At 45.9% G+C, this 23,729-nt stretch overlaps 1 long non-coding RNA gene across 2 annotated transcripts in view; it reads left to right on the forward strand.

Moving 5' to 3' along the window:
• The window catches only part of LOC110357534 (uncharacterized), a 24,617-nt gene extending 3,667 nt beyond the window's left edge, over positions 1 to 20,950 (forward strand). The window contains exons 2-4 of one of the 2 annotated variants that reach the window (XR_010474315.1): positions 1,376 to 1,994; positions 13,758 to 13,858; positions 17,846 to 20,950. This is a non-coding gene — a long non-coding RNA (uncharacterized LOC110357534). Of the gene's footprint in view, positions 1 to 412; positions 1,995 to 13,757; positions 13,859 to 17,845 lie in introns of those variants that run through there. The other variant, XR_010474309.1, reaches the window with a different exon arrangement.
• The last annotated feature ends 2,779 nt before the right edge of the window (positions 20,951 to 23,729 follow it).

Below are 23,729 nucleotides of genomic sequence, written 5' to 3' on the forward strand. Positions count from 1 at the left end.
AGCCACAGGAATGATGTGAGGCTGGAACAGCTCTGCTGGGAGGACAGGCTGAGAGAGCTGGGGTGTTCAGCTGGAGAACAGAAGCTCCGGGGAGACCTTAGTGCGGCCTTTCTGGACTTAAAAGGGGCCTGTAGGAAAGATGGGGACAGACTTCTGAGCAGGGCCTATTGTGACAGGACAGGAGGTGATGGTTTTAAATGAAAGGAGGGGAAATTCAGGCCAGACATGAGGAAGAAATATTTTCCCTTGAGGGTGGTGAGAGCCTGTCCCAGGTTGGCCAGAGAGGTGGTGGATGAACCATCCCTGGAGACATCCCAGGCCAGGCTGGATGGGGCTCTGAGCAACCTGAGCTGGTGAAGATGTCCGTGCTCATGGCAGTGGGGGCACTGGATGAGCTTTGAAGGTTCCTTCAACCCAAATTATTCTATGATTCTATGACATCAAATGTGCCCAGGAGAAGCACACTTGTCCAGATACTGCCCAGCATCATGATTGCATGTTCAGTACTGGAGACCCCAGGCACCTGGATGTCACATAGCAGGTGTCAGAACTGCTGGGATGGCCTGAGGGGAACCATGTTGCCCAAGTCTCCAGCTGCCCTGACACAGAAGCAGATCATAAAATCATAGAATCATTTTGGCTGGAAAAGCCCCTCCAGATCATCAAGTCCAACTGTTAACCCAACATTGGCACTAGCCCATGTCAGTAAAAACGTCATCTACACAGCTGTTCAACCCCTCCAGGGATGGTGACTCCACCAATGCCCTGGGCAGCCTGTTCCAATGCCCCACAGCCCTTTGGGGAAGAAATTGTTCCCAACATCCAACCTCAGACTCTCCTGGTGCAAGTTGAGGCCGTTTCCTCTGCTCCTGGCACTTGTTCCTGGGGAGCAGAGCCTGACCCCCCCTGGCTCCAAGCTCCTTTCAGGCAGTTCAGAGATCAGAAGGTCTCCCCTCCGCTCCTGTTCTCCAGCTGAACCTCCCAGGTCCCTCAGCTGCTCCTCATGAGATCCTTCCTAAGTGGGTGATGCAGCTGCAGACAGCTGGGGCTGGCAGGGGATGCATGTGAAGAAGCAAATTCGGGTTGAGGCTGGAGGTCAGGGCATGTGATGAGAGGCTGAGATCTGGGTGGGTACAGTGGGAGAGAAGGAAAAGGCAGATTTTATCGGTCTCTGCAAGTCTCTGTTGGCATGGTGCTGAGGAGACAGAGATGGGCTCTCCTCAGGGGTGCCCAGTGATGGGACAAGAGGCATTAGCCCAGATTGTAACTCAGGAAATTGTAATTAGTTATCCCAGACTCCTGAGCAATCAAGTTTTCTACGGTACTCCTGTTCCATTTATTTCTAAAGAGCATTTGACATTGCACTTTCCCCAAGGCCCCGGTGAGACTAAGGAGCATGTTGGAGATTGGCAATCCTTACTCACTGACACAGAGGAACATCCAGCCTAATTGAGGTACCTAATTTTGAACAGTAGCTGTGCTGACACTTCTTAACCCATGGAAAAAGATATACGTCTGCAGTGAAGTCTAAATCACTCAATGAAGGTTTCTCCAGTGACCACAGAGAGATGCTGGAGCAGCCACAGACCTAAGCAAGGAAGTCTCATCTGTTTTAGAGGTGATGAATCCAGGCCTGGGGTTCTTGTGCTGTGACTGCTCAATAAGAGGGTCAGGTCCTCCTTGCTGACCCCAGATCTCCTACAAACTGATCTGACATCATATGATTGAAAAACATTTATCACTTTGGTGTCTTGGCCTTCCCAGATGCTACTGGAAACGAAAGAGAGAAGTATCAGCCCCTGAAAACCTATGATTTGAACGTGGACTGAGAACATTTTATAGATGCCTCTTGGGCTGACATTGAAATCTGACCTTGACCTCCAGAAATGACCAGAGCTGGAAGGAAGCTTCTTTCATTACGAAACTCCAGTTCTCCATCCAACATTCAAACCTTTCCACAGGTGAAAAAAGCATTTCCAATGCCTGGAAAATGGGTGAGTTTTGGTGCATGCTCACCTTTTACCAACCAGGTTGGTACCGCTACGATGGCAAAAAGCAGCAAGTGATAATCTCCCTTCCTGAACTGCACGGCCAGCTACCACTTTTAACTTAATGTACTGCTCTGTTTGTTTTACTTGGTATCTGTTGTCTCACTGGTAATATATCATTTTACTGCTTGGGGGATAATCTCTTATTCTGTTGCTTGCTGAGGTAGTTTGCTGATTTCATGAGCAAGATATTGCTCTTCCTGTTTTTTAATGATGATCTACTACTTTTATAAATGATCTGCTGGATTTCCAGACATTCAACAGCCCACCTAAAGCTGTGGCTTCCAGAGGATTGCTGGCCATCAGATGGCCAGATATTCATGTCTTGTCAATCCGATACATCCAGGATGAGTTAGGCTAATGCTCACTGGTGTAAATATTTCTTATATGAAGATCCTGGCCAAGTCAAGACACCATTTGGGGAAGTTCTGTCTGGCCCGACAGAGTGTAGGAGTTGAAGAATGAGAGATTAAGTGTTTCCCATGGTCTCGTGGGACCGTGCTCCCTTTTTGACCCACATCCTACAATGTTTGGGTCTCCAAACCTTTGAATCTGTGATGACCAGCAGAGACCCAGCAGCCTGGCTGAACGAAGACATGTGGAGGCCAACCATATGCTCTGTCAGGGGCTGCAGATCTGATTAATGTCAGGGTCCAAATCCTGAAGGATGAGGAAAATCCGTTCATACAGCTCTGTGTAAATCATACTTAATTTTTCATTGGTAGACAGGGAGGCTATGGGGAGTGGGACTGGGAAACACAGAGGTTAAGTGACTTACCCCAAGCTGCAAAGGATAGAGATTTCCAAACTTGCAGACCAGTCTCTTGGTCACCGGGCCTCAATTTAATTAGCTAGTGTGTTTTTATTTAAGAATGACAGCGCATTACGTTTCCTTGTAATTCATGGACCTCACCCCACTGTGTGCAGATACAGATCAAAGAGATGGCTCAAGCTCACAGCCTTTCTGCTAGAAATAGTTCTTTTCATGCCTTACATTTGAGAACATCAACAGTATCTAAAACATTCAGCAAATTATTTCTTTCCTACTTAAAAGCAGGCTCCCTTCAAATAATTTCCTCTTTCTTTGTTGCAAGTTTCCACACTCTGAAAGCTCCACGCAGAGCCCTCGGAAATAAATCAGATCTCAAGCATTCAGCCCCATTGCTCATTTTGCAGGTCCACGTTTTGCAAGCAGACCCTTTTCATGTTCATACGGCAGCCTGCTCACAAACGCTGGCAGAAAAATAGTCATTTCTGAAGTCACTAGCCACCAAATCCCTGCCTAAGCTTGGAGTGATTAAGCCTGGGTTATCATAACAACGTCAAAGTGCATGACGCCCCGTGTAATATCTTCATGGGTTCTGCCATGACAGTGTCAGGTGTGAAAATAATTGCTGCTCTGTCTTGTTTTCATCATCATTCCTTCTCTCCTGACCTAGGAACACGGTTGGGTTGTTCTTCCTGACTTAAGGGATCTTGATCAGATTCAGTGAAACGATGCTGAGAAGAAAATCAGGTCCATGACTAATAGTAATTCTAACTGACCTCAATTTCGGCAACACTTACGCCAGAGAGGTGACCTGATTAGTGGGTGAATGAGCTATTTATACCACAAACACTTAACCTGATGATTCCCTTCCTGCGTTGCTCTCTTCAACTTTCCCTTGTCTGCAGAAAGCAAGGACTCTTCTACAACCAAGCCCTTTCCCAGTAGTGAGTTTGAAAGGGGCTGCCACATTTTAGGCCTCTTTAGACATATACATTACTGCATCGACCCTTATAGACGTAGCCATCAGAAGCAAAAGCAAAAGGCCACTTCTTCATTATCAACTGGAGTTTTGCAGGTAGGTTGCTTCTGTAGAGTTGTAGAATCATAGAATTGTGTAGGCTGGAAAAGACCTTTAATATCATTGAGTCTAACTGTTAATCTAGCACTGCCAAATCCACCACTAACCCATGTCCCTAAGAACCTCATCTCCGCATCTGCCCAACCCCTCCAAGGGTGGTGACTTCACCACTGCCCTGGGCAGCCTGTTCCAATGCCCCACAGCCCTTTGGGGAAGAAATTGTTCCCCACATCCAACCTCAACCTCCCCTGACGCAACTTGAGGCCGTTTCCTCTGCTCCTGGCGCTTGTTCCTGGGGAGCAGAGCCCGACCCCCATGGCTCCAAGCTCCTTTCAGGCAGTTCAGAGATCAGAAGGTCTCCCCTCAGCTCTTGTTCTCCAGCTGAACCCCCCAGGTCCCTCAGCCGCTCCCATCACACTTGTGCTCCAGCCCCTTCCCCAGCTCCGTTCCCTTCTCTCAACTCGCTCCAGCACCTCAAGGCCTTTCCTGGCATGAGGGGCCCAAAACTGCCCCCAGGACTGGTGGTTTGTCCTCCCCAGGTCCCAGCACAGGGACAGTCACTGCCCTGGGCCTGCTGGCCACACCAGTGCTGGTACCAGCCAGGATGCTGGTGACCTCTTGGCCACATGGGCACACGCTGGCTCGTGTTCAGCCGCTGGCACCAACACCCCCAGCTCCTTTTCTGCCCGGCACTTTCCAGCCGCTCTTTCCCGAGCCTGTAGCGCTGCCTGGGGTTGCTGTGACCCCAGTGCGGGACCCAGCACTTGGCCTTGGTGAACCTCATGTGTTCCATCGATTGAATCTCAGTTGGCCTATCAATCCAGCCAGTCCAGATCCCTCTGTATGGCCTTCCTACCCTCTAGCAGATCAACACTCTCACCCAACTTGGTGTTGTCTACAACCTTACTTGAGGGCGCAGTCTACCCCCTTGTCCAGGTCCTTGATAAAGATATTAAACGGAACTGGCCCCAGCACTGAGCCTTGGGGAACACCACTCATGACTGGCCACCAACTGGATTTGACTCTATGCACCACAGCTCTTTGGGCCTGGCCTTCCAGCAGGTTTAGGTTGGGTTGGAAAGGACTTTAAAGCTCATATAGCCCAACCCCCCTGCCATAACCTGATCTACAACCAGATCAGGTTACTCAGAGCCCCATCCAGCCTGGCCTGGGATGTCTCCAGGGATGGGACATCTACCACCTCTCTGGGCAACCTGTGCCAGTGTTTCATCACCTGCATTGTGAAAAATGTCTTCCTTATATGTAGTCTCAGCCTACCATCTTTTAGTTTAAAACCATCACCCCTTGTCCTAGTGCTACAGGTCCTTTCTGCCTGTCATCTCCTGCTGTCTTTGGCTGTTAGTAGCTACCAAGTAGTGAAGGAGCTGGTAGGCATAGGGCAGACCAACAGCTGGGTGGCTTGGCAGATGGTAATTTTTGAGGAGCTGGCTCATGTTCCCAAAAGAGGGGCTCTATGGAGGAAAACTCCCAGGTGTGAGGATGAGATGGCTGGTTTGGATCTCACTGCCTGATGAGCGTAGATGGGAGGGAGATGACAGCCCTGGGACATCATCTGCATCCCAGCTGCCACCTGATGCTCATTCAGTTGGGTGGGAGAAAGAAGTGCCTTCCAAAACTTGCCTTATCCAAATGGTCCTTGCTGTACCGTCAGCACATCTAGGGTGAGGAGCAAACAAACTGGACACCCCAAAGTTCTGTGTTACCCCAAAATTCATGCAGTTATCCAAGGATGTGACTCCACACTGATGCTGGTTGGGGGCCTGCAGAACAGTTGCGAAGGATTTGAGGAGGATGTGAGCTGTTCTGCAGGGTGGCATGTTGCACACCCTCCTGTACCATGGCAAATGTGAGCCAGCTCCACCCTCTCAAATGAAGGGGCATGATTTCACCTCCCATTACCTCATGCTTACCACAGGGCAAGAGCATGGATGTGGACAGTATGACACATCACAACTTCACACCCTTGCCTTGGTGACTTGCTCCTGCATCCATACCCTTTTTGTATTTATATTCCTCAATGGGAGGAGGCTAAACATATGCATCCAAAGTTTTATAGGTTTGGCAAAAATGGTCCTACACAGCATGTCACACAACCTCTACAAAAGGCAAGATCAGAGATTTCCAACATGACTTAAACTATCCTGGAGTTATCACGGAGGAAGGAAAAACCGATTTGTATCTTAAAATGCAAGTGCTATGCTTCAGTGAAAAGTGGACTGATGCCTCAGATAAGAAGCATGGCATTAGTGGGTTTGTTTGTTTGTTTGTTTGTTTGTTTTTCTGCTGGTAAGGAGCTTTTATCCTAATATGAGTCCCAGAAATCAGCACAAAGCATTACAAGGGAGAAAGAACAATCCTAATCCTGTGTATCAGCAGTGTCTAACATGCCAAGCATAAATATTCATGTAATGACTTCACAGTTACTTGGTAACCACAACAAAGCACATATAGAAAATGTAATTACAGGGCTCTGTAAAACTCATCTTAAATTATCACCTATAGCCAGGCATATATTATTAGATATTAGATTCTCCCTTAGATCAGAATCTCATGTTCCTTGTGTCTAATTTGAAATAACTATCTCCTTATTGCCAAGCGACGAAATCTAAATGGAGTCATGTTAAGTCCTACTTCTCAGCCCAATTAAGGAAAAGTGATTACGGATCTGGAAGCAGATGCAGATATTACTGGGGAAGGGATGATGGCAGGAGCCTACAGGAAGCAGTCGATGCTTTCCAGGGGTCATTTGTAGGGGAACCCGTAGGAACAGAGTTTCTATTGTTATACACTTTGGAGTATGTGGGGCGGAGAGGGGGCGAGAGACCGGATTCCCATTTTTAAGTGCTTTGGAGGTTTTCAGAAGGAGTCAGGTTCCATTGTTGCAATTTAAATATTCTCTAAGCTCGCTGGGAACAATAGGCATTTTCACCGCTTTTCCCTCTGTGCCCTTCCCTCTCTTGATGAGGTTCACACTCTTTGGTCATCCAACAACTGCCATTGATCTTTATTCCATGCGGGGGGAGGCGGTTGGATGCACTTATCCCACCAAAATACAGAAGAGATGTAGAGAGATGTCCTTGGAGCTCTCTGAACACAACAGGCAGAAGCAGGTGGCTTTGTAGCTCTCTTGGCTGCAAGCACCTGAGTCATTTTAGGGAGGACCATCTGTCAAATGCACCACGAATTGTCCTGGATGGAGGGTCCCTTTTGCTTAACAGGATGACAACGTGTGCAGCATCCCCAGGGTGACTCAATGTCCTTGGCATGGCTGATGATGTGGTGGAAAAGCACCGAGAGTCAACATACAGATGGACCAACCTTCTCCAGAGGGCTCTTTGGTCCTGGAAATGATCAGGTCTCCTCACCAAGGTGGAAGAGTCTGGGGACAAAGTCATCCTTCTCCAAACCCCAGAGAGAAGGTGTGAAGGTCACAGGCAGCAGCTGTGAAGGGGGAGGATGGGATTGAGGGCTCAGAGGACATGCATCCTGCTGCATGCACCCAGGAGCACGAGTAATTACTCCTACAGGGAAGAGACAATATGACAGAAGTGGCCATAAGATAAATACAGAAACGGGGATGTATTTGCGAACACTTTTAGCGAAGAGAGTAAAATCAGGGACAGATGCTGACCCCCAGTTCCCTGTAGTGACCAAAGGATTTGAGTCACCATCCCTGGAGCTGTTTAGAAGATGCGTAGGTGATGTTCTTAGGGACATGGTTTAGTGGTGAAGTCTTGGGTTAACAGTTGGACTCAATGATCTTAAAGGTATTTTTCCAACCAAAATAATTCTATGATCCTATTCTAAAACTTCTAAAAATGGTGGCTCTGGTCTTTTGAGAGATGGCTTTGCCCCAGCTTCCTGCCCATTTTCTGCCCTTGGTTTTGTTGCTCCATCCCAAATCGCTTGATCCTAAAGGCAGAGGGCAGCCGGAGAAGAGCATCTCTCTAATGCATTTATCAATGAGTTTAGGGTGGAAATTAGGAGTGAGTGAGACCTTGTTTTTCTGCTCTGGAAGGAGGGTCTTTGATTTTGGTATCTCCTACTCCATGAAATCTGAACATGCAAACAAACACACAAATGCACCAGGAAAAAAAAAATCTAAACCACCAAAAAAAGATTGAGTTCAAGAAAAACCACTCAATTTCGTTTGAAATCCAGCTTTTTGAGAGTCTTTCATATTTCCTTGTGTGAAAAGAGTACTTGCCCTATGAAAAATGGAGAAAACAAAAAAAAAAAAAGGTCAAAGCATTCTATTCTGCAGACACATGGACCCTGGACATTGTCGGAATGTGCCTGCTCAGTTTTAACACAGGATTGTGCTGAAGTCAGGACTCAGAAAGAAGTTTTAATTTCAGTGAAAACTACACTTCCGTTTGTTGGGAAAATAAAAGTTTTGACTGAAACTTTATGATTACTCTATTTATGATGCTGGGGCCAAATTATAAATGCAATTTGTGTATTGGAAATCCCCTTGAAATTTCAATTAAACTTGATATATGTGCTTTCAGCATCCTTTCCTAAGAGAGTTTGTTTCTGGGCCAAATGATTCCATCTTTACTCATACGTTTGTAAGTGGAGTCTTTCTTACTGCACGCTTCAGAGTCCGATCCTTTTCTCCTTTTCTTTCAAACTACTGCAGGTTTCCCCAAGAAAAAACAAGAAGAAGACAAAACATATTCTAACAGCAGTAGCTCTTTTTCCATTGCTCTCCATCTGGTACGTGATCTGTGATCATACCTCCAGGTCATTATGCTTGTAATGTTTATTGGAAAAATCAATCTTTAACTTTAAGACTTTACACAGGAAATATTAAAGTAAATTAAGGCCCTATACATCCATTTTCAAATTTCCTTTCGACCTCACAGTACCTGCTTCTTTCATGAAAAGAAATCAAGATTATTATTTTTTTGCAAAGCTGTTCCATTTTTGCATAACTGACAAAATTTCCTGGAAATACAATTTGTCCAGCTACCTTAGTTATTATCTCCAGCCCATATTAGCAGCTAAGCGGTTGTTGACATTCCCTTTCAATATTGCTACTAAAACTCCATGCAGCTTACGCAGAATTTATATACGAATGTCAACTCATTTTTAAAATATGTAATAGGAAAAGATCAGCCAATGCCTTTCTGGCCACCTACGTTTCAGAAGGTATTGGCTGGTGTTAAAGTAGTGTATACATATATATTTTAAGAAACCACACATTTTCTGGGCCAGAATCCAAGGGCATATAAAGTAGTTTAGTCAGTTATGACTGGATGAGGAGCTAGATGGAAAACAGAGCATTCTCAGAGGCTTTGGGTGCACATGAATTTCTTTCCAAAATTAATGTGAGTGGGGGTCATTAATTTTACTTTTATTTTGGTGGATGAAATGTCGCTCTTCTGGATATTCTCAGGGTGTGACGTGAAGCCACATCTAGCAAAGGCAGGACCCTCCGGCCCCTGTCGATGCCTTCCAGTGCTGAGACTGAACACATCCCGCCATTCACGGCACTTTTGGGCTGGAACAGAAATACTGTGACAAACAAAAATTTAAAAAAATATATATATTACGGTGGCAGCTTGAGGTCTGAGGACCTCATGGAATGAGATGAAAGCCACCAAGACACACCAGGGCACTGAAAGGGCAAAATGCAAAGGACCGATGGACCAATGCTCCAGGGTCCTGCACCCTCTCTGGGTTTGATCCTGCAAAGCCCGTGTGACCTTTGCCACTTGCAGCTACAGTAGCATAAATAAATTTAAACAATATTGACTTTTCTCCCTTTGTTTTGACAAAGGATTGAGGCTACTTTGCAGATTCTTTGGGTCTGTTCATAACAGGGTCATCTCTAGGTGGAAGGTGCTAGTGAAGAGCAAGTTATTCTTGTTCTTTATCGTTGATAATTTCCCCCTTTAATATCATTAGAGCTGATGTGTCCTTCAGGTTTCTCATGGAACCAGCTCATCTTCTCTATCCCAAGAAAACACTGTGTTTAAAACACAGCTAAAAGCTGCTCTAGGCTGCGTCTTTAACGATGCCAATGGGAAGATTGCATAACATAAAAATAAAGTTTAAAAGTAATCAGATCTCCCTTTTCAAAAATAAGTAAAAAAATAAAAAGGCGATGTTTTTCTTGCATTGCGGGACCACATCTACCAGCTGTAGACTAAGCTTATTTTCATAACAGAGCACACAAGACACCATAATAAACAGTCAAGAACAAAACCACATGCTGCCATGAAATGAGGCTGAATATCAAAATGTACGAGGGAGAGGCCAGATTCAGTGATGCCTCTTGGTTCTAACGTGGTTCTAAGGGTCAAGAGACCACCAGAGCCCCACAGATGCAGGAACTGATGCTACAGAGACTGTAGCAGCTGGCATAGGAGCATCACTGCATCCCATGCACACAACCTCACCCCAGGTCACCCAGACCGCAGATGAGCCCCTGGGAGGTGCCACCACCAGAGCTCCCAGTTTTGCAAGGATGGCAAGTTTTTCCTCCCCAGGAACAATTTGCACAGCCAGCATCAGATGTTAATTTTCTGTCCTGAGATCTCTCTCTCAGATCGACTATGTAATTTATTTCCAAGCCCCTGGGCTATTGTAGACTGGACTTCATTTGTTTTAAACTCCTCTGCCTGGGACCTATTGTTCTGAGCTGCTGGTTGACGGCTCTGTAAGTCATTACCAGCTGCACCCCTTGCCCCAGGAGGAGCCGTTGGGTCTTTTTAATTCCTTTTTTTAAACACAGAAAATTAGTTTCACGGCTGCAAAAGAGAAAAACCCTGGAATCTCCAAAAAAAGAGAAGAGAGCGTGATTACATTACACCATGGTGCACCAGAAAGTTTACTAATGACCTGCCTGCAACCAAATGGCTAAGCTGCCAAAGAGGACCAGAATTTGTGGCGTGACTCAAGCCTGGTCCAGGATGCTCAGATGCAGCTCAGGATTTCCCCAGCACACCAGGCTATTCAGAACAAAACTGTAGGTATAGACAATTACAGAGGCAGTTGACAGCTGCAAAGAAGCTTAATCCAAGCTTAACCAGGGCTCCATGGTGCGTGGATCACAAGTCTGCAGGTGACCAGTAGTGTGTCTTGTATCTCGTCCTTCTTCTGCAGGTGTGGGTCATTTGTGTGCTCCCTTGCTCAAACACATCCAGAGCTATAACCTTGAAGGCACAGCACTCCCAGGAATAGAGCCCCTATCCTGGAACAACAACTGCAAGTCACTGGTGAGGGAGGAGAAGATGCTTTGTGAAAGCATCAACCAGTAGGTTGTACCGGGAGAGTAACCACAGGCTGTGTAGGACCCGATTGAAAGAGGAAGAGAAAGAAGAAAAAAAAAGCCAACAGCATTTTTATTTGAGGCATGACCTACTAATTTACTAACTGTATTCCCCCCAGATGTGAGCAGCCACATCTTTACCACCTTTTAGGATCATCTGTGCAAAGGGGTCTCTGCAGACTACTGCTTTAGACACTGGGGGACATGGGGTTGGAGCAGACCTGGCAGATCTGACCATCAGACAGTCTAAACCAACCCTCTGGATAAGACCATAATTTCTCCCTGTCATTCATGCTCCTTGTAGTACAGTTTTGGTGATTCCATTTCTCATCAGGGTAAGGAGAAAGTCCTGGGAGGCTGGGAAGTTTTCTTTCTGGTGGGGCCACATTTGGGTGGATCTAGGACCCATTTAACCTTAATCCACCTGTGGCTTAATGTCTTAAATTCCTTCTCCATGTATGAGCTGCCACTTCATTCCCATTTTATTAGGCTGCCAGGAAAGCTGCGAGGGCTCAGGGATCTTATCACCATCAAAGGCTGGAGGGTTCTAATGCCACGGGTTCCATGGAAACTTCTCGTGGGATCACCCACTTGCCTGCATTATTTCCAGCTGTGCTCACAACTCCATGTACGATGCAGGAGTCAGAGAAATTTATGTCACTTCTCTTCCATGTGTGATAAAAGAATGGTTGGTCCTGGACACTGGGGAAAAGGGAGGTCCACTTCAGGTCATCTGGAGATGGTGTTTGCCAGGAACTAGACTGAGGGCAAAGGGATTGTCTTAGCATCAAAAACATTCTAAGGAGGTAAATCAGCTTCTGCTATTTCTCTTAAAACAGATAATGAGATAAACATAATCCTCATTTCTCAACTGGACATCAGGAGAAGAGTGATGGGCCATCACTATTTTAACACAGGCCAAAGCCAACAGGCTCTTGAGTTGTATATATCTCAAGGGTTGGCATCAAAAGGATGGACCAGACTCTTCAGTGATGCCCAGCAACAGGATGAGGGGCAACGGGCACAGACTGAATTGTAGAAGGTTCCATCTGAATATGAGGAGAAACTTCTTTCCTTTGAGGTGCCTGAGCCTGGAACAGGCTGCCCAGAGAGGTTGTGTCGTCTCCTTCTCTGCAGACATTCAAACCCACCTGGACACATTCCTGTGTGATCTGCTCTGGTGACCCTGCTTTAGCAGATGGGTTGAAATAGATGTTCTCCAGAGGTCCCTTCAAACCCCAACCATCCTGTGATTCTGTGATTTATGGACCTCTGTGATGCTTGAGAACCCCTTTGCCAGCGTGAGTCATGTCAAATGGGCTTGTCATCCCTACTCTGACCTGCGTAAAGTTGATCTGCTTGGATCCTGGTGGCTGCACACAGCCTGGCTGAGTGCACAGGAGGGATCAGAGCATTTGTGGCTAACGCATCTCATCCCCATGTATTTTTGTCAGAGAGAGTTAGAAGCTTGGCCAGGGGAGGAGAAGGGAGAGGCAGAGATGCTCCTCACCCCAACTGTTTGCAGACCAGGTGTAGGCTCATCCCTCAAATTCCCAGAGCTTTATTCCCCATCAAAAAACTTTCAAAGGCTGCAGAGTCTCAGGAGAGCAGCAGCGGGATAATAAAGAGGTAATATATATATTATAGCTGGCAGGTGGGAGGGGACCAAATAAGTGGCAAAGTCATGAAGCAGAAGCAATATCCCGCTAAAATCTGTGGTGAAGATTTATGCATTTCAGGAGCTGTCACCTCCATGCATTGTACTGTCCTGCTTATTTTTTCGGACGTGAGAGTAAATCAGATGAAAACTTGACTTACGGTTTGCTTGCACTTTCAAGAGGAGAAATTCAACAGTCAGGAATATATCGGGGACTTCTCAGGGTGTTGCCCAGTTATTGCTCCATAAAAGTCAAAATGCAAGTCTTTGCTCCCAAGTGACATAGAAATCCCATTCCTCCTCAGCTCTGTGCAAGATACATCATCATGCACACTGCAGAGCAGTCGATCTCTGAGATCTGCATGTATAGCCTTGTAGGCATATCCCAACCAGGTCCTGCTGACCTTGTCTGAGTGGCAAAAGTCTGGAATGAAGAAGGTGAAAGAATGAAGCACCCCTTCCCAAATCTGAAAGCCATGGGGAGTTTTGGGACAACACTACTGATAACAGCCCAGGGTAAATGTCTGACCATGACAGAGACAAGGACTGTAGGAGGTCTGAGCTTTGTGGACTTCATGGGTCTGAATCAGCGTTTGAGCTGTGTGTTGAATGAGCAGCCCCAAGAAACGTGATTGCTGCCAGTGTTGTAAATCCAGTAAAATCTGCATCATGTATTGTTTCTTCTCCATCCCCTTCTGGGATGGCTGGTGGCACCAAGCACTCTAGATAGCTGGATGGAGAGCAGTGTCACCATCTCCCTCTGGCTCACACCCTCCCAAAGACACAAGAAGGAAACATAAACTCCCTAAAGCTCTGTCCCTCCATCCAGGATTGCCTTCCTTGCCTCCTTGTATTTTCTTTAAAATTTCCTGACACGTGGTGTCTTCTCAAAATCTCTTTTCCAGGTGACAGCTGGCTTTGTGAGGTTCCCAGTTTTGTTGCCTTCAAATTTTGGAGAAGCCTATGAGAAAAGAGGCACAAGGACAGGAGCCACAGGAACCAAAAGGTAAAGAAAACTGCCTTCAAATTTCATCTTGTTCTGTCTTACTCTGTTCTCCTTTGGTATCTTTTTGCATTTCCTGTATGTGAAGGACAGCCTGGCTAAGAAGACATTAAGGTTACAGAAGAGAAAGAAGGATCATGTGGACTGGTATCAAAATGATCTGTGTTGAGGCCATGGAAGTCCCAAATGTGAGGAAAAATAAACTTTGACTTGACAATGCAGAAGAACAAGTATCCACAGAGTGAGTTTGTAGACCTTTGGTAGATGACCATATCTCTTTTGGGTGACAAGTGATAGGATGAGAGGAAAAGGCATCAAGTCATACCAGGGAGATTTAGATTGAATATTAGGAAAAATTTCTTAATGGAAAGGGTTGTCAGGCATTGGAACAGACTGCCCAGGGATGTAGTTGAGTCACCATCCCTGGAGGTTTTAAAAGATGTGTAGATGTGGCACTTAGGGACATGGTTTAGTGGGACTTGGCAGTGTTAGGTTTATGGTTGGACTCTATGATCTTAAAGGTCTTTTCCAACCTAAATGATTCTATGATTCCTTAGCAGAGCAGCTTGGACATCTCTTCCATACATTTCAGCTTCTTCTGTCTACCAGGTGGGACAACTCAAGACCAGGACTCAAAGCTGCCCCAGATGTTTGGACCATGGGCTGCTGCTAAACTGGTGAGGGAGAAGAAGGTTTCCTGACATCACACTCAAAAGGACATGTTTCTTTTCTCTCTTTTTGAGATGGTAAATTACAGCTGCCACCACTGCTACCAAATCCATTTCACTGAATGACACACCAAGGGACGTGCAAGAAGCAGTCCCTTTATTTAGCCCTGGCAGTTTCTTCTCAGGTTCATCCTGAGCTCTTTCTCTATCACTCAGGGCAGCAAATCCAGCTCAAATTAACAGATGCTTCAAGGATTTTGGCACAGTGTAGAAAAGTACTGGGTGATCAAGGAGGCAATCACCTAAAAATAAAGAGTAAGTGATGGCAAGCTTAAGTTCTCTGTAAGTGAAGGACCAACAAGAGGCCTAAGTTGCCCTCAAGGCTTGCAAATGTTTTTCCCTGTCCCTTGTCCCTTTCTTTTGGGGAAAGGAGTGCCATGCATGACCACAGCTGGGAGATGCTTGTTGTTCCCCTCTTGCCCATCAGTTCATAGGGCTGTAGGTCCACTGGCTCCTCCATCAGCTCCCAAGGGCTCCATCTAAACTTCAAAAGAGGAGAGGACCTAGGATGGACAGCAGTCTCACATATTTTTCCATACTAGTGTTTTTTCCTATGCATAACCAAAGTTTTGTTTTCTTCACCACACTGACAGCAGTTGAAATGATGTGATGGTTCTGGGTAGAAGAAGCTGTAAACACCACTGTTGCAAAGGAAAAAGAGCTCTCAGAGGCTATGATGAAAGCAACAAACTTGTTTTTTTTAAAAAAAAAAAGTAAAAATGCTGAGAACGGAGTCTGGCTAGCCTGAAGGCTGAAAGAAATACTGTTCATGGCACAAAAGGAACACTGCATGAGAATAAATTCATTGTCTGTGGCCAAATTTACATAATTTGTTTCTATTTTGTGGTGCCTTAATTTTAGGAGGGACTCAGCTTGAGACAAACCATAGGGACATGATGAGTGGGTTGAGTTCAGCATTGTCCCAACACCCTGCATGAATCGCTCCTTGGACAAACCTCAAAAAGTGGTGGCATACAAAATGCCAAGTCCCTCTTGAAAATGTTTGTGTGGACACTGAGGAGAAAAAACCAAGCCTGGATTTCAAAGCTGTAGTCAATTTGAAGGTCTAAATTTTGATCCATTAACTGAGGGAAGAGTGAGGAGGTGGACCCACATTCCCAAAGGGCTGTTAAAGCTCTGACTTTGCCTGTGCCTAATATTTGAGGGGAGAGGTGGTGACAATCTGGGGATGGTCCTGCTTTGATCTGTCTGGTACCTGCATGTCTTGTAGACCAGCAATGCCTATCGTCCCTTTCTCTGCTGACATTTTATTCATCTGAGATTTTAAACCCAGTGGTAGAAGCAAGAGGAGAACCAGGGAGGAAAATTTCCAGCTTGGGTTTACAACAACCCCTTTGCTCCCGACTCTGGTGAGACCCCCCTGCAGTGCTGGTCCAGCTCTGGGTCCTCAGCACAGGACACACATGGACCTGCTGGAGAGGGGCCAGAGGAGCCACAGAAATGATGCGAGGCTGGAACAGCTTTGCTGGGAGGACAGGCTGAGAGAGTTGGGGTGTTCAGCTGGAAAAGAGAAGCTCTGGGGACACCTTATTGCAGCCTTTTTGTACTTAAACGGGGCCGATAAGAAAGATAGGGACAGACTTTTTAGCAGGGCTTGTTGCAACAGGACAAGGAGTAATGGTTTTAAACTACAAAAGAGGAGAGATTCAGGTGACACACAAAGAAGAAGTTGTTAATGATGAGGATGGTAAAATACTGGCACAGGTTGCCCAGAGAGGTGGTGGATGCCCCATCCCTGGGGCTCTGAGCAACATGATCTGGTGAAGATGTCCATGCTCATGGCAGGGGGGTTGGACTAGATGACTTTTGAAGATCCCTTCCAACCCAAACTATTCTGTGATTTTATGATTCTGTGTTTCTGTGATTTTATGATTCTATGTTTCTGTGATTCTATGATTCCCTGCACCTTCCCCACACAGCAGTGGGCTGGCAGTGGACAGCGATATAATCCTTCATTTCAGATGCCCATGTTAGGATGAAAACCAACCAGCACCGTGCAGTGTCCTGCCGTCTCCTGGGAGACATCCCAGGCGTGGGAGCGGCTGCTGCTGTATGCAAGGCAGGACGGCTCCCCATCATCCTCCCAGTCTTTATTTCCTTAGCTCTCCCGATGATACAGCTTGAAGCACAGAAGTGTTCTGTGAGGAATGTGTTTCGAGATGAAGATGAATACCTCAGAGCCTGACAGTGTAAACACTGAGAGCCTGTTTGGCTTCTTCCAGTGCCAGCTCCCTGGATGGACGTAGAAAATCCCCTTCACCACCCGTGGAGGCTCTTTGGTTCCCTCTGATGAGTTGGAGCTGTTCTGACCCAAAGCAGATGGAGTCAGTTATTTACACCACGTTCTCCTGGGGTGCACTCTTGACCCACTGGTCTCGATAGACATATGCTCTGGTGCCGGCTGATTGTTTCTGTATGACACAGAGAACATTGGTGGAGCAGAGCCAGGCAGAGGCCCTCGGAGAATGAGCAAGCGATGGGGATGTAGTGCTGGGAGAAGAGTTGCTGGTCTTATACCAAGCAGCTGTGCCTTGTGTTCAGGTGGCAGGAAGGGAAGAAAAATGCCCTTGCTGGCCCCTTGCAGGCTGAGCTGGGTGGTGGGCAGTGGTTGAGGGTATAGGGGATGCCACCCTTGATGGAATGTCACTAAGGGCTGGAATTGAGCATGATGTGGAAGGCAGGTGAAAGGAGGGGAGCTCTGAGATGCATTGGTCCTGGAAACTCCACGTGAGACCATTTCAGGGGTCAAAGACAATTCAGTGTGTCCTGACTCTGCCTGGGGTTCTGAGGAGCAAGGCAGAAGGACATGCCATGGTCATTTCTGCTCCAGATCCCTCTCAATCCTTTGACTATGTTCATTTAGGAAACTCATCTTTCCCTTACCTTTACCTCTCCTGCTCTTTAACCCTTGAGTCAAAGTTCGGGGTCCATTGAAATGTGCCCCAAGAGGAGAAGTACCATGAAACTCAGAATTTCTACAGTCTCATGCAGCTTTGTAGCCCAGAGCAAACATGATCATACCTGCAAGCCAGCTGAGCACAGCAGGCAGCTGCTGTCCCAGCTGCTGCAAGAGGAGAGGGGAAGGAATTTTGGAGATAGCATGTGGGGAAGGGTGTTAAAGAGTTGTAAGGACTTCAGGACTTGATGAGTACGATTTTTTGATACAAAGCCAACAGACGCTTACTTGCTCCCGCTCCATTTTAACCCTTCTTCCCATTTTTTTTTTTTTTTTTCTCCACAGAAAGAAAGCTTCAACCTCAGAATGAGCAAAGAAAGATTAAGTAGAAGGAGTTACATTTGCCTGGCTGCTATCAAAACCACTTTTCCAACTTTTCTCCTTTTATTTTTTTCTCTCTCTCTTTTCGCACTGACATACCTTTAACGTTTTATGAGCTGAACTGTATTTCATTGCATGAGGCACTGGCAGACAATCTGAGAGCTTTTTATTCTGAGGTGTTTTTCAGCTTCCAGGCTATGATCTACATTGCCTCAAGCCAAAGCCAGGCTTGAGCCGTGGGCCTGGCTGAAATTTTACAGGGGAAGGGAGTGAGGCATCAACTTAAACAAGTGTTTGAAGACCCAAGTGTTGCATGTTAAGATATGCCAAGTTTGAACTCCACGCAGCATGCTCTCTTGGCTGAGGTGCTTACCTGGGGTAATTATTGCAAAATTGACAACACCGTACAGGCTGACACAGCAACTTCACCAGTGAGTTTCACCAGCTGTGAGTGGACCTAAGAGCAGCAGGAGACCAGCAGAAGTCCCTGAAGTGAGCAGTTAACCCATGGAATGCCTTGCCAGATGATGTGATGGAGGCAAAACATGACTATGGGCTTGAGAGGAGTCGTCCTTGGAAGAGACATCCATTGGAGATCACTAAGACCACTTCAGCCAAGGAATGCTCTATGCAGAAAATGGTCAGAAATTGGGAAAGTGTGCAAGGGTAGTATCAAATGTCTTCATACTGTTTGCATGTCCATTGGAGTACCAGGCTATATGGTCACTTACTATATAAGTCAGAGTGTCCACCCTGCCTCTTCCCAAATGAAATGGTGAAGTTATTTTACTGTGAACAACCAAGGAGAACTGGGAGCTTCTAATAGTTGAATTATATGTATTTTGCTTTGAAACGTATCCCAGTGGAGGCTGATGTTACTTTGGTCCCACAAAGATAAGCTGCATCCTTCTTCACTCCAGAGAGATAAGAGTTAAGAGGAGAAATAGAGGCCAGAAACCTACCAAGAAGGCAAGTGGCAGAAACAGTAACTGAATACAGCTCCCTTGAACTGGTTTACTCAGCCCTTACAGGCAGTGAATTGGTTATAATGAATCAGGCAGAGGGGCCTGATTAAATGGAAAGTCCCTGACTGGCCTTAGTGGGTTTTGAAGAGAAATAAACCCTATGGTCTGCCTCATCCTAGGGCTTGAGTCGGGGTCCGTTTCACAGAACCACAGAATAGTTTGAGTTGGAAGGGACCTTCACAGCTCATCCAGTGCCACCCCTGTCATGAGCAGGGACATCTTCACCAGATCAGGTTGCTCAGAGCCCTGTCCAGCCTGGCCTGGGATGTCTCCAGGGATGGTTCATCCACCACCTCTCTGGCCAACCTGGGACAGGCTCTCACCACCCTCATAGGAAAACATTTCTTCCTCATGTCTGGCCTGAATCTTCCCTCTTTTAGTTTAAAACGATCAACCCTTTTCCTATCACAACAGGCCCTGCTAAAAAGTCTGTCCCCATATTTCTTATGGACCCTTTTAAGTATAGAAAGGCTGCAGCAAATCTCCCTGGAGCTTCTCTTCTCCAGGCTGGACCCCCCAACTCTCAGCCTGTCTTCACAGGAGATCTGTGGGATCTGCAGGGGTGCAGCCTGTGGGAGACAGATGGAGGAATCATTACAGCTGATTTTCCAGAGGTTTCATCAGTGCACTCCGACCACAAGTGTCAATCTGACCTGATGCCAAGCAAGTTTAATGGTGAGATGCTGGGATATATGTCTTCTAAATGTTCAAGAAGAAAAGAGTGTGTTGCTGCTGCTACCGTCCATCTGAAGTGATCCTCAATGTGAAGAGCATAGTCTGGGACTAAAGCCAGGGTGCAGCATGAATTCAAAGGATGGGCGCTAAGCCACCTCGGCTTGGTGTAAATCCACAATGCCCAGTCTGACCATAAAGGAATTACACTGCCACAGCCTGAATGATTCCAGCTTCCAGCTGGGGTGAAACCTGATCAAAAGCATCCAGGGGAAGATTTGCACTCATGTCTCACTCAGAAGAGGAGAGCAAGATGGTGCCTAGAGATGTGGAGCTTTTGGGGACAGCAGCAACTTGAGAAGGACTTCTCTAGAAAGGCACGAAGGCCTTTGAATTAGCAGACCAGCATTGAATGAAAACTCTTTCTGATTGAACCCTACATGAAACTCAAGATGGGAGAGGCAATAGCTGTCACTTGGGGAGCTTGTGGGGTATGTGTGTGGCCTTTTTCATATGCCAGTGAGCTTCATCAACACTTCACCTCCCAGTGCCCGAACACCCTCTGATGTCAATGGAGCACGCTCAAAGTTCAGTGCATAGGAACACAGAATCGTAGAATCATTTTGGTTGGTAGAGAGCATCAAGATCGTCAAGTCCAAGCATAACCTAACTCTGGCACTAAACCTTGGCCCTAAGAACCTCAAAGAGCTCAAGGGGAGAGGATAACTCCCATTGGTACAAGCTACCTAAGGAGGGCATGAATGTGCCACTAATTGGCATCTTAAAGGTTGGCCCACTGCTTTCTAGAAACATACCTAGATGACCTGGATGACACACCTGGAAGAAAATCACTAGCCTACATCATGATGAAGGCCAACTAAGGCCTCCTAATGTCTACATCTGATTTCAGAGGTGACGAATTTATGCCATCCAAGTTCCTTTCTCAAACAACATATTTTACTATGATGCCCGCAGAGCAGAAAAAAATATAGTTGTGTCACACATGAGCAGTGTATTATTGAGTTTGGAATGCAATAAAATATGTTATCAATAATGAATTACTGCAATGCAGAGATACTTTGACTATTTCAGATCCTTTTTAATTGCTCAGTGGGTGTCTGAACAGTGCTTCTACAGTTTGTCTTGCATGAAGAAAACATGCTTTAGCTGTAAAACTGCTTTTAATCACTATTATTTCCGTATGTTGAATTTCTTGCCTTCTATAATCTTGCTTCAGATAACAACTTTGAGATAAATCCTCATTAGCTAGATATGGCCAATTTTCTTTGAAGCTCTCCTTTCTCAGTGGCCACCTTGATAAGAAGATGTGGCATGGGAGCTGGTGGAGAGCTATGCCTAGCTCTTTTTCCTGATCTAAAATAAAGCTATTCCTCATACAAGATAGTTCTCCCAGGTCTGAGGTATTTAGGTACAAATGACTCCCTGCTGCTTCAGCTTTCAGATATAAAGGAAAATAAGAGTCTCCACCTGGGAATAAGACCAGCTTAGAAATGCCATGGTATGCATTTCAGGGCCAAATTCTCCCTTGTTCATAGGCTGCTTCAGTTAAGGAGATGCTGGGACATGCACTCTTGTAGCAGTTTTGAAGCCAAGCTCTTAACTCAGATGCATAATTCACCAGCTATACTGGGCCCTGGTATACTTGATATATATAGATATGTCTCCTTTCTTCTCTGAGGTTATTCAAAAAGCATGTAATCAGGGGCTTGAGCACAGATCAGGGACACAAAAAATGCCCCAACATAAAGAAATATGGGCAAAAACAGGCTAGAAGCTAAAGAAGAGTAAAACTGCTGCTGATAGAAAAGAAGTTACCTGCAATTCAGCTGTGGGATTACTTTTCTTAATGGCAATAGTGCAGCTAATTGCGTAGATGAGGTTCTTAGGGGCATGGTTTAACAGTGGACTTGGCAGTGTTGGGTTAATTATTGGAATCCATGATCTTAAAGGTATTTTCCAACCAAAATGATTCTGTGATTCCAATGGGAAGGAGAGCAGCAAAGCCAAATGTGATGCTGCATTAGGCAGCTGAGCGCACCACAAACACGGCACAGCCTGTTACTGCAGGACTTCAATCATTTCAGCATCTGAGGACAGTCAAAAAATGAGCTGGAAAGCAAAGGACCAGAAGGGGAAATATCTGCTAACGGAAAGGTGTGGCTGCCTGGGAAAGAGATCTTATGAGTTATTGCAGGAAAGCACCTAAAGCTGTGAGCTGTGATGTGCAGGTGCAGTGTTAAAAGGAGAAGGTTGCAGGGCTGGTCTGCACCCACAAATCAGAGAAGGGAGGGCATGGGGATTAGTTCTGGGACTGCACAGTGCAAAACCAGAGTGAAATCTTTCTATCTATGACTGGCCAACAGATAGATAGCGTAGAGCATTATACAAGTGCAGGCTTTGAAAGCATCTGGCAGGAGGGATGAAGGTGGTTTTTTTTCTAACAAAGTCTCACAGAGTTAGGCTGGACTCAGTTCAGCTCTTTTGAAGCTATAATTTTAGAAGGGTTTGAAGATAATAATGATCATCTTTAAAATGCTTTGAGAGTATGTGATGGAAAGGACCATATTGACAGCAACATGAGTTATTCTGGTTGGATCATTGAATCATAGAGTAGTTTGGGTTTGAAGGGACCTTCCCAGCTCCCCCAGTGCCACCCCTGCCATGAGCAGGGACATCTTCACCAGCTCAGGTTGCTCAGAGTCCCACCCAGCCTGGCCTGGGATGTCTCCAGGGATGGTTCATCCACCACCTCTCTGGCCAACCTGGGACAGTATTTGGATTCCGAGATCTGAGTTTTCTCCTTATCCTTTTCACAACTGTGAGTCATGCATATTTGCACATGCATGCACACTTGTGCATGGGTGTACACACACAGGGCCATGAAAATACTCAGCCCACCATGCATCCGTGGAAGCAAAGAGCTGTTTAAGATGGTCAGCTAAGAGATTCAGATCTGCAGCACGGGATCAGGCCACAGTCACTGTTGACCGCAGGTGTCTTTCTGAAAACAGTCACAGAATCATAGAATCATTTTTGTCATAAGAGGTCCTCAAGATCATTGAGTCAAAACATTAACCCAACGCTGTCAATAAACCGTGTCCCTATGAACCTCATCTACGTGTTTTTTAGACTCCTCCAGGGATGGTGACTCCACCACTGCCCTGGGCAGCCTGTTTCAATACCTGACAACCCTTTCTGGGAAAAAAAATTTCCTAATATCCAATCTAAACCTCTCCTGGTGCAACTTGAGGCCATTTCCTCTTGTCCTATTGCTTGTTCCTTGGAAGAAGAGACCAACAATCTCCATACTACAACCTCCTTTCAGGTAGTTGTCTCATGTAACATCTAGACCAGCAATTAGAAATCAGGAAATATTGCAATATTCACCCTACTGTGCAGTCTTGCAGCAGTTGCCTGGTTTGCTGGTCTGTTGTCTTTAACATCCACCATCAGACCTGAAACTGGAATCATCAGCCCAGCTCCCATCATCTCCAAGGATCCTACAGGTTCCTCACCACTCATTTTAGGTACATTGGTACAAAGAAAGGACAATGGGAGGGTGAAAGACAACCTGATCAGAGTAGTTCCTTTGCAGCTGTGAGAATGATGCAACAAACATCACAACGTTAGAGGCCTTAAGGTGTACATTTCCTTTTTCTATCAATCCATGCTTATGTTGTAGTAATTTGCAGTACCTCAATGAAACCCTATTATATTATAGTCAGAGCCTAATATACAAAATACTTCTTTCTGCAGAACTGGGAAGATTTTTTGTAGAAGGCAACAAAGTTGTCTGGGGGATGAATGTCAGGGTTAAATCACAGAATGGTTGTTCCCAAACTCAGGTTTATAAGGCCATAAAACCTGGTCTGTGAAATTGCATTGAAGAATTATTTCAGTTCAGAGTTTGATGGTTCAAACTGATAGCCCATAAGAAATGTTTTGGCCCAAGTATCCAAGAAGTTTGAGAACCATCCTGTTGAATTGTTGCATCTATCAGGATTCACTGTGCCATGGACCAATATCACAGACAAAGCATTAGTCTTCTTCTCAGCCTGGGATCTGTGCTGGTCCTGTTGGGTTTGGCAGAACAGTGATGGGAGGTGGTGTGTACGGCCCAAAGGGTGGTG

Source organism: Columba livia, chromosome 1 (genome assembly GCF_036013475.1).
Source record: "Columba livia isolate bColLiv1 breed racing homer chromosome 1, bColLiv1.pat.W.v2, whole genome shotgun sequence".
NCBI lineage: Eukaryota > Metazoa > Chordata > Aves > Columbiformes > Columbidae > Columba > Columba livia.